We start from the raw sequence: 6,844 nt of genomic DNA, 5'->3' as shown, positions 1-6,844 counted from the left end.
GGGCATTGTTCCTCCAGGGTCCTGTCAGGAGTTCCTGCTATGACTTCTCTCCATGACGGACTGTATGTTGTAATATGAAGTAAACTCTTTCCTCCACAAGCAGCCTTTGGTCACGGTCTTAATCACAGCCACAGAAAGCTAACAGGACAGTGGCGTACTTCTGTCACTCAAGAAGTTTAGAGGGCTGAATCAAGAGTATCTCTAGTTCAAAACCAGCCCGGGCTGCATAGCCTGACACCCTGTCTTAGAGTAAAGAAAACTTCTATAGTGCTACCGAGTCTTGTTGTTGTTGTTGCACATCTACACATTTAACTACTTTGGGTTTCATTTCTATTTTGAATTGGATGCCTTTCACTCCTTCTCCTCCCCCTCCCCCTCCTATCATCACCTTAAGTATATGAATGAGAGCTTCCACGTATGAATGTTCAGGTGTGCATGCCTGGTTCCCAAGAAAGCCAGAAGAGGGCATGGGACCCCTGGAACTGGAGTTACAAGCGGTTGTGAGCTGCGATGTGTGTTCTGGGAACCTAGCCCTGGTCCTCTATAAGAGCAGGAAATGCTCTTAACCGCAGAGCAGTCTCGCCAGCTCCTGCCTGTCATCTTTCACTGTGTGCATTATGTAAGTTTAAATACAATAACAAAAAAAAAAAAAACCAAACTAACCAACCAAACAAAAAAATAATAGGGGGTTGTGCTGGCCCACATCTTTAATCCCAGGCAGAGGTAGTGGAGTCTCTGAGTTCGAGGCCAGTCTCCTCTACAGATTGAGTTCCAGGATGGCCAGGGCTACACAGAGAAACCCTGTCTCAGAAAATAAATAAATAAATAAATAAATAAATAAATAAATAAATAAATAAATAAATAAATCTAAAAAATATGATAAAAACAATGTAAACTAAAGCAAATAAAAATTAAATACATTCTGATGTTCCTCTAAAAAGCTTTTCACTACAGCTAGGCTTCTTCTCCCTCTTTTGTTTATTATACCGTGCCAGTGGGCACTCATTAGGCAAGAGACTCAGTTAAGTACTGCACACGCTGGATCTCTTTGCTTCCTTAACTCTCCATGTCAGAGGAAGAAACTGAGGCTTGAAAAGACTTGACAACATGTCACAGCGTGCAAGCAAATCAAGGTTATTTCGACTTCACAACTGCCTCCTCTGACTAGGGCTGGCCTCTACAAGTCCCTAGGTGTGAAGCCACTCCACAGATTCACTTCTGCAAAGGAAAAAAAGGCTGTCCCTCGTTTTTGCTGTGATTGACAGGCCGTCCATCCACGTCGACCCCAGCGGCTCCTTGGGAAATAGGAACGCACACTGGGAGACCCCAAGGGTGGCAGGTGTGCCAAAGGTGGAGGCACCTGTCTCAGATGGGCCAGCGCCCTCACTGCACCTAGCCGGCCCGCTTGTTTGTGCCTCTGCTTGCACCCGAGTGCGCGCTGCCTGTCACCGTCACGTGGCCGCCCCTCCCCGCCCCACCCCTCGGTTGCTCGTGTGGCTCCGCCCTCCACGCCGGCCCTTCTTTCGGCCTCCTTCAGAGTCACAAGATCTCTCAGTGGGGCCTCACCTTCGCGATCCTTCCGCCGTCCCCGCCCCCACATTAGAAGTAGCTTTCGGTTTTATCTTTCCAAGCCAGCTTGTATCGTCACAAGTGGAATATCTTGTCCCATCTGGAGATGCTGATGAATTCTGTCGTCTGGCATTAAGCTCGGAGCGTAGGAGGGATCCGGATAGGGACTCTTTTTCATAGCGGAGGCTTCCGCCGTTTGGGGACGCTTCACGCCAGGGGGAGGTGCTGTGCGTCCAAGATGGCGGCGCCCTGTAGGCTGGAGGGACTGTGAGGTAAACAGCTGAGGGGGAGGAGACGGTGGGTGAGTACGGGGATGTTTCCCCCTCTTTTCCTTGAGGGCTTTTCGGGGCAGCCCTGGCAGCGTGACCTCAGGCTGCGGGGCGCTGCGGGGCACGTTGGCCGAGTCGGGGGTCCGGGGAAAGGGGGTTCAGGGAGCGTCTCCCTCGCCTTCATCGCGCGCTGGCTCCGGCGGGGCTCGGCTAGGGCTGGCGGGGCCCCGGGGAGCCGAGGCGGGCCTGGGCCGTCCGAAGGGACAGATGGCTGCAGCTTCGGGCCTGTGGTGGGCCCGCTCGGCCGCCCCCTCGCTTGTTACGGTGACAAGCTCCCGCGGGGGTGCGCGGCGCAAGTCAGAGACCCCGGGCCGAGCGGGGAGACCTGGGGGTGGGGCCGCGGCCCGAGCCTCGACAGCAGTCGCCGGGGCTGGGGGTGGAGAATGAATGAAGGCGGCCCAGCGCCCGCTCTCTGGGTGAGAGTGTGCACGGCCCGAGTGCTAGGCGCCGGGTGTACCTGTGGGGATTTAATTGATGCTGGAAGACAGTTACCTGCAAGTCGGCAGAGGTGCTCGTTAGACACAGCGACTTGCCCAGCCACTGCTAGACGCTCCCTCATTCATTCATTGGAGGAACTGGAGGGCCCGCAGCCTGCCGTCCCAGACACCTTTGTGGAATTCAAGCACTTTCTTTGTGTTGTGGGTTAAAAGAGTTTGGCCTCGTGCGTTTTGGATTTGGGATGGAAGAGGCGTGGGGGCGCGGCGGCGGGGGGGGGGGCGGTCATCGGTACCCAGCTAACGTTTTAGGGGATAGGGACTGCCTGTGTGCCTTGGAAGTGCTTCGCAGCCGCCCTCTTTTTGAAGCTGGACAAAGGAGAAGCAATCTGCAGTCTTCCTAGATGAAGAAACTGAGGCCTGGAAGGATTGGGGTAATTTGTCCAAGGTCACACCCCCCTAATCTGAGACAGCACTGGAACTGAGGTCCAACTGGTTCCATTTGCCTGTTGTTTGATTAAAGCTGGCCTATTATTAAGTGATTTAGTTAATCATTTGGCCAAGGTGTGTGTGTGTGTGTGTGTGTGTGTGTGTGTGTGTGAGAGAGAGAGAGAGAGAGAGAGAGAGAGAGAGAGAGAGAGAGAGAGAGAGAGAGATTTTAAACAAGGGTGCGTTTTGGCTTATATGTCTTATGCTTTTGTTTCTTACAGCAGCTTGAATTTGTTAGCCCAAATTAGATTACACAGTATTTTGTATTTTTCTATAAAGCCGATGGCATTCACTGAGAAAACAAAAACAAAAACAACCCATGCTTAAAAACAAGTATAGAATCAACACTTCATTTTACATAGAGTAAGCTGTGAAAGTACTAAAATAGACTAATGCTCTTCCGAGATACTTTGATTTATAACTTTATGATCAAGTTGGAGTCATCTGCATTCAAACAGGCTGGGAAAGTGCAGCGGTAAATTCCAGGAAGCATCACAGAGCCTAATCTTCTGGGAGCCTTTGATTTACTGAGCATCCCACCTGTGATTCTTAAGTTGAGCATCCTTGAATAAACTTGGGATATGCAAATAGGAAAACCGATTTAGGGTTTTGTAAAGAAATGTCCCTTTAACAGTCATACATCAGGCAAACGAGGCTCCTCAGACTTCTCTAACCACCTGGTGTAAATGTAGGGGTATTTATAGAGGATGTAAACCGAAACTACCTTCTTACTAAAGTTAATATCTTCTCTAAAATCACCCTTACATCATGGGTCTAGAAGGGCAGATGATGTAAGCTTTCTTTGCTTCATGCATTCTTGGTGTCATGAACACTTGGTATGTCCCTAAATTCCTAGTTAGAAGGAAGCAAGCTGCCAGCTTTCTTGCATGTTTTCATTAAGCTGAAGTGTGTGCAGTCTTGTGCCTCAGCTGGGTTAAGAGCAGGGTTGTCTGGTCCTGCTGCTGTGATGTGAAGCTTTCTGTGCAGACTTGGGTTACCTTGTGAGATAAAACCCAACAGTCTGAGCAGGGAAGATCTAATATGTAATGTTTACAGGGGAACAGAATTACCAGAAGCAAAGGAATCCCAACCTAGTTCTGAGCCTCTGTGCACACAGACATCTGGCCCTGTAGTAGGTCTACCTGTGTATTCTGTCCTTGAGGGTAGATACCCTGCCCATGTTTGTGTGTTTATTTATTTATTTGGGAAGAAGCCTGCTTCTGTGTACCACAGAGGTAGGTGATCATGGGCTTCAAGTATCATTTTGACTATTTGCTTCTTTCAGTTTATGATTTATTGCAGAGGCCTTTCTTAAACTATCTTCTAGCCTATTTGTGAAGTTGTGGGTGAATTTTGAGCTTTTCACACAGGTAGCTTGATCTGTAAGTTCTGTCTTCTTGCAGAGTTTCCGAGGCTGCAGGTATGTTTGTTTTTGAATTCCAGTGCCATACTGAGCTAACATTAGCATCTCCCAGAACTGACTAGATATCCTTGAATGCCAGATTTCTGTGACTTAATGTCTTCCTGAGCTTTAGTAAACATTCTGACCAGTGTTAATTGATCTTTACTCTATGTTAATAGTTCTATAATGACAAAGAAAATGAATGACTCTTGGGCCAGCTGTGAGGGTGAGCTTGTTTATCCTTTAAACAGTGATTCCCTATATTTTCTCTTATAAATCTCCCCTTTAAAGACAAGTCTTATTTGTCAGATAAGTAACTACAGGCATGAAAGAAAAGTATATGAAATAGTTGAAGGTTTTTGTTGTTGTTTTGCTCATGTGTGTGTTTTAAAACCTCAGATCATCAGTTGGTAACTATATAATAGAGTTTTGTGTGCCTGCTCATTTTTTTTTTTTTTTTTTGGTGTGCATACGCATTTAAATTGCACTGAGATTTCCTGTAAAGTAACTTGAGATTATTTTTTCTCTTCTTAAGCCTGTAGTTGCGCCGGTGGTGGCGCACGCCTTTAATCCCAGCACTTGGGAGGCAGAGCCAGGCGGATCTCTGTGAGTTCGAGGCCAGCCTGGGCTACCAAGTGAGTTCCAGGAAAAGGCGCAAAGCTACACAGAGAAACCCTGTCTCGAAAAACAAACAAACAAACAAACAAAAAAAAAAAGCCTGTAGTTGCTAAAAATTAGTAATTTAATGTCAATTTTAATGAGAAAGAATAAAAAGACATACATATTTACATAAATAAAAGATATGCCGGGCGGTGGTGGCGCACGCCTTTAATCCTAGCATTCGGGAGGCAGAGCCAGGTGGATCTCTGTGAGTTCAAGGCCAGCCTGGACTACCAAGTGAGTCCCAGGAGAGGCGCAAAGCTACACAGAGAAACCCTGTCTCGAAAAACCAAAAAAAAAAAAAAAAAAAAAAAAAAAAGATATGTGACCTCAGGACCTTGTCAGTTTCAGTTTCTTCTAGTCCCTCCTCTTCTGGGGAGAGGGGTATACAAGGAGATAGCAAAAGTAACAAATACATTTTATAGCTGAATGAGTTCTGATTGACATCAAATGGATAAAGTGCCTTAAATGCACAACATTATCCCCAAACAAGGCATGGTAGTTATTGACCTGCAACTCATAGTTCATGATGTAAGTAAATACATAGGGCCATAGGGTCATGATGCTTTTGATCTTGTCTTGTGCTGATGCTGAAATAGATAGAACAGGACAGGGTGGTGATGCAGGTAAGGACAGATGCAGTATTCTTCTGCCTGTGGTGGTTAAACTTGTGCTACATTGTGTCCCTCACAGAGAACAGTAGCAAATTTGAAGTGTATCAGTTTTAAGTTACAGAATGGTTTTATCAGTGTTTCAAATACATGCTAGTAAAAGGCTGGGCTGCTAACCACTCTGTATTCTGCAGTGCATTTTGGTTAGTGGTAACATTGTTATAAAAGTTTATGCTGTATGGTAAGCACACCTAAGTGTTTTCATGTCTGATCCCCCTTTACTTTTCCTATACCCTTGAGGAGAACAGGAAAGAATCTGAGACTTGCTGAGCTGGAAGATAAACTATGTTTGATTGGCTTCAGAACCCAAATATTTAATGTTGTGTAAATTGCCTAGTCTGCTAATCTCCTAAACTAACCCAGGGGTCAGTGGAATTTTTATTTTTTATTTATATTTATTTATTTATCTAGGGGCTCATGAAATGTAGGCCATTCTGGACTTACTGTGTAGGCAAAGCTTTCCTTGAGTTTCTAATCCTCCTTCCTCTACCTCCTGATTTGTGGGATTACTGGTATATACAGTCATGTCAGGTTGGGTAGTGGTTTTTAAACTTTTTAGGGGCTGGGGCAAATCTGTTCTTTTAAAGTCTGTAAAAAGCTGTGGGCCAATGTTTCTTTTTCTACAGATGATACCCCATCACTCCAAAATGTATATAGATAATGGGATTTAGAAACAGTGTTAGAGATTTTATGAACCTTGCTTAAATCCCAACCAGTCATTTCAGAAAGCTTACTGCTCTTTTTTTTTTTTTTTTTTTTTTGGTTTTTCAAGACAGGGTTTCTCTGTGTAGCTTTGCGCCTTTCCTGGAGCTCACTTGGTAGCCCAGGCTGGCCTCGAACTCACAGAGATCCGCCTGGCTCTGCCTCCCGAGTGCTGGGATTAAAGGCGTGCGCCACCAACGCCCGGCTCATTTCAGAAAGCTTACTGCTCTTAAAAACACATTTGGAAGCTAGAGAAATGGCTCAGTGGTTAAGAGGACCTGGGTTCAATTTCTGGCACCAATATGAGGGTTCACAACCATCTGTAACTCCAGTTCCAGAGGGATCTGACAGAGTTTTCTGTCCTCTGTAGGTACCAGGCACACATGTGGTACACAGACATTTTTCAGACAAAACACCTGTACGTATTAAAAACAACAAAACCCCAGCAAAACCTACATGCTTGGGCTTTATTAAAAACTTTTTTCTTTTTTAAAAGCTGGTAAGTAGGAAAGGCCCACTTTTTTTTCTTATGTATTTTATTGCATTACTGGGAGTTGAATGCAGGTACTTGGTACAGGCTAGGCAAGC

The 6,844-nt window shown here is 45.8% G+C and overlaps 1 protein-coding gene across 8 annotated transcripts in view; it reads left to right on the top strand.

Moving 5' to 3' along the window:
- Positions 1–1,740: 1,740 nt before the first annotated feature.
- Tsc1 (TSC complex subunit 1) overlaps positions 1,741–6,844 on the top strand; it is a 52,867-nt gene continuing 47,763 nt past the window's right edge. For 4 of the 8 annotated variants that reach the window (XM_028883336.1, XM_028883335.1, XM_028883334.1 and 1 more), the window contains exon 1: positions 1,769–1,870. The gene's annotated coding sequence lies outside the window, so the exon portion shown is untranslated. Of the gene's footprint in view, positions 1,871–6,844 lie in introns of all 8 variants that reach the window. The other 4 variants (XM_028883331.2, XM_037204632.1, XM_037204633.1 and 1 more) reach the window with 4 other exon arrangements.

The sequence above is a fragment of the Peromyscus leucopus genome, chromosome 4 (assembly GCF_004664715.2).
Source record: "Peromyscus leucopus breed LL Stock chromosome 4, UCI_PerLeu_2.1, whole genome shotgun sequence".
Classification (NCBI taxonomy): Eukaryota; Metazoa; Chordata; class Mammalia; order Rodentia; family Cricetidae; genus Peromyscus; species Peromyscus leucopus.
The sequence above is the reverse complement of the archived record's forward strand: the minus strand, read 5'-3'. Positions and strand labels throughout refer to the sequence as shown.